Source organism: Panthera tigris, chromosome B2, assembly GCF_018350195.1.
Source record: "Panthera tigris isolate Pti1 chromosome B2, P.tigris_Pti1_mat1.1, whole genome shotgun sequence".
In the NCBI taxonomy this organism is placed as follows: Eukaryota; Metazoa; Chordata; class Mammalia; order Carnivora; family Felidae; genus Panthera; species Panthera tigris.
In genome coordinates, this window is record NC_056664.1 from 83,810,831 (window position 1) to 83,815,091 (window position 4,261).

At 35.2% G+C, this 4,261-nt stretch overlaps 1 pseudogene; it reads left to right on the plus strand.

The window, feature by feature from the left end:
- The first annotated feature begins 631 nt into the window (after positions 1-631).
- On the plus strand, positions 632-1,045 carry LOC107179909 (annotated as a pseudogene).
- Positions 1,046-4,261: the final 3,216 nt, after the last annotated feature.

The window sequence follows — 4,261 nt, forward strand, 5'->3', positions numbered from 1 at the left end:
TGTATGCCTGTATTGTGTGTGTGTGTCTACATGCTTTAGGAAGCATGTTTAATGGAACCTGCCATACACATCTCTTGAGTTTTAAAGACAATAATTTATCCTCTCTAGTTCTGTTTTTAAAATCTGCCATATGTGGTGATTAGAATATTTACCTGATATCTGACTGTTACCAGAGGGGAGGTGGGTGGGGGGATAGGTGAAATAAGGGATGGGGATTAAAGAGTACACTTATCATGATGAAAAAAATAAAATAATTTAGAAAAGAATATTTATCTGAGAACTTTTCCATTTTTAGTTCCTCTGATCTCATGATTATCTTGATATTAAAGAAGTCATGATATTGAATCATAAACAGCAGTTCATAGTATTTTTTACCTAAAAGTCTCAAATAACTGTGGCAAAAAAATCATATACATTTGCTGTAAGTTATAAAATAACTTGAATTTCTCAAGATTTTACTGGCAGATCTAAAAAGACAAAAATATTTACCACAAAACATGTGGTCCTCAACTTTACTTCAATGACTAATACACTTACTTAAGAAAAAAAAAAAGCTACAGCTACAGCGTATTTTTGTTTTGTTTTGTTTTGTTTTGTTTTGTTTTGTTCCTGTCCCTTTCCTGATTTCAAGATGTCTAAACAAGGCCGTGGCAGGTCCTCCAGTGTGAAATTCTGGATTTCCCTATCTTCCCATAGGAGCCATGACCAACTGTACTGACAACACAAGAGTCAAAAATCTGTATATCATCTCTGTGACGGATTGAGGACAACTGAACAGACTTCCTGTTGCTGGTATGAGTGACAGGGTGATGGCCATAGTGAAGAAAGGCAAACCAGAGCTCAGAAAGAAGGTATATCCAGCAGCGGTAATTCAACAACAAAAGTCATACCAGAGAAAAGATGGCCTGTTTCTCTATTTTGAAGAAAGCGAGGGATAGTAAGCATTAAAGAAGAAATGAAAAGTTCTGCTATCATGGGATGAGTTGCAAAGGAGTGTGTAGACTTTTGGCCCAAGCTTTCATCCAATGCTGGCTGCATTGCGTGATTCTTTGATATATTTGTTAAAAGAAAAAAAAATTGGGGGTGCCTGGGTGGCTCAGTCGGTTGAGTGTCTGACTTAGTCTCAGGTCATGATCTCATCGTTTGCAGGTTCAAGTCCCACCTCTGGGACAGCTCAGAGCCTGACGCCTGCTTCAGATTTTCTGTCTCCCTCTCTGTCTGCCCCTCCCTTGCTTGCGCGCTCTCTCGCGGTCTCTCTCTCTCTCAAAAAGAAACAGATAAACTTTAAAAAAATTAAAAATTATTTCCCCCACCCCCAAAATAGAAATTAAAAAACTTTAAAAGTACAAAACTTACTGACTACATGAATATACTCACATGAAAAAAAACATACCTCATTTTCTGACGTGTAGATTTTAGGTCATCATTTGTAAGGTTTCAACTTTATATTCTAAAGTAGTAGAACACCTCCATGTATATTTTTCACAGTATAATTATTAACTTTTTAAAAGTTTAAAATTATGTTCAAATATATTTTAATTACATTATTTTATATTGTATAATAGTTATAAAAATAGCACAGAATAAATAACAAGCACTGAAGTCATTATATGTAGGTCACAATTATTTAAAAACTGTAGTATAGAACAATAGTAGATCATAAAAATTCAATTTGATCCTAATTTATTGAAAACAGTTGAGCTCTTAATTATTCACTGTGCTTCATAAAACTCAAGGTGTGTTTAATACAGGTCAGGTATGCCTTGAAATCTAAAGAAACAAAACAGAGTCATATAAAAAGGAGAAACTTGACTGAGGGTTAAGCAAAATCTTAGTGAAGGAAAAAAAAGGGAAGGGAACTAAGTTTACTGTACATACATGTTTTTTGGTCCTATGTTTCCTGTGAACACAAGAAAGTCAAGATGTAAAAGAGAAAGTAACTAAGTTGACAGTGAAGCCAATAAATATCGTTATTAAACTCCTGCTTAATTTAATTTTCAGAACACATGTAAATTTAAGATAGTTGTCAGTGAGAGGAAATATTTTGAGGGAGTTGCTTTTTTTTTCCAAATTTTGTGGCAATAGAAGAAAAAGAGTAGTCGGAAATAAAGTGACACTTTGTTCTCACGTGGCTTATTGTGGAATTTTTATTTTCCAATGTTATTGTTTTCTGTCTGTTGGTATGCCAGAATAACCAGTAACTGAATAGCTGAATTCAGTTATTTATCCAGCAGAAAGATAGTGAATGAGGATCTCAAAGAGGTACCTATATGATAGCCAACACATGGAAAAACTGAAGTGTCCATCAATGGATAAATAAATGGATAAAAAAGATGTGACCAAAAAAATGGAATATTACTCAGCAACGAGAAAGAAAGAAGACTTGTCATTGTGACACAGTGCATGGAAACTGGGGGCATTATTGTTAGTGAAAGAAGCCAGACAGATAAAGACAAATACTGTGTGGTGTACTTACATGTGGAAGCTAAATGAAAACAGTAGAAAAGTAGATGCCAGGCACTGGAGACTTGGGAAAATAGGGAGGGTTTGGTAAAAGGGTATACACTTTCAGCTATCACATGAATAAGGTCGGAGGATCTGATGTATAACATAGTAACCATAGTTGATAATATTGTGCTGTATGATTGAAATTTGCTAAGAGAGTAGAACTTAAATGTCCTCACACATGTGAAGAAGATAAATATGTGAGGAATCCTTTCATGATGTATACATATATCAAATTACCACAATGTACAACTTAAATATCTTACGATTTTCTTTGTCAATCTTACCTCATTGATGCTGAAAAAGAAGATTAGTGAATGGAGGCTGTGGACTAGGCAGAAAGAGGTTCATTGAGTGGGATGTGGGGTTAGCATGTGGAAGGAGAAACTGATGCCTATATTAAGATGCACTGCTGAGATATCTCGACTAGTCAAATTCACAGAGAATGAAGGCAGGATGGGAGTTGCCAGAGGCCGGAAGGCAACAGGAATGGGGAGTTAGTATTTAATGAGTAAAGAATTACAATTTAGAAAGAAGGAAAAGATCTGCACAAGGATGGTGCTGACGGTTGCACAGCAATGTAAATGTGCTTAATGCCTTAGAACTGTACATTTACAATGTTTAAAATCCTGGAGTTTGTGTTATATACAGCTTATCACAACTTTTAAAAATATAATATAAAAATTCAAAAGAAAGATGAATTGGTAATCCAGTAATTGGTGGTCCTACAACAGAGATGCTCTTAATATGATGTGATGAAAATGGCATTTACTTCTGCATTTTTTCTCCTAGAAAAAAAAAACAAGTCTAATCATGTGAAAAATATCAGAAATGCACAGACTGTGTGATATTCTACAAAATAGCTGACCATTCCTCAAAACTTTCATGAAAAATAAGGTTGTGAAACCACTTCCACTGTACAGAAGTACAGACATCAGGAATCAAAGACAAATCCCTTTGTCCACTGCTCAACAAAAAGAATACACTCCTTCCTCTTACTTCTATTCAACCCAAGGGGAAAAGAGGACATGAAGCCAGGGGACAGGATCTAATACTCTTGTTTTCTTTCAGGTCTCCTACTTCCAAACTGCACTGGTCTGAGAAGTAGGAAAATTTGATTCTGCTTGATAATCTCTTATATTCTGTGAGATCTTTCTGTCCTAATGCCTAAAATAAGCCACTTGTGCTTAGAAGTCAAGAATTGCATGGTTTTTATTTGTCTCTTTTAATTCAGTTCTCCTAAAATAACTTCTCTAAATGCTATGATTAACTCCAATAGGGTAGCCAGTCCGGGGGAAAATTACTAGAGGAAATAAAGCAACTCTCTACTAGAGGAAAATAGACTACAATAATCTCATCATGTCAATAGCTTTCTCAAGAATATGTATGGCTTTCTCATTACCCATAAGTAAGGTCCACTTGTAATGTGATTTTCAAGGTTTTCCATTTTTCTAGACTGATCTCTAAATACACAGAAGAAATATACAATAAAACCTCACGTCTAAAATTGAGTTATCCTCACAATGCTACCCAGTATGTTTACCCCTTCCTCCCTACTTCTACCTGTGCCATTTTCACAACCTGAAATATCATCTTTGATATTAACATCACTAAAATGGTAGGCAGAGAGATTAAGACTAGATCCACAAGCCAACCTGACTCCTGAGTTTGAAGCTTTTTCCTACATAGCATTCTGTATTGTTTTTCAGTCCTTTGGTTTTTGGTAACTTTTGAAGACTAGATGCTAGGAAACTTT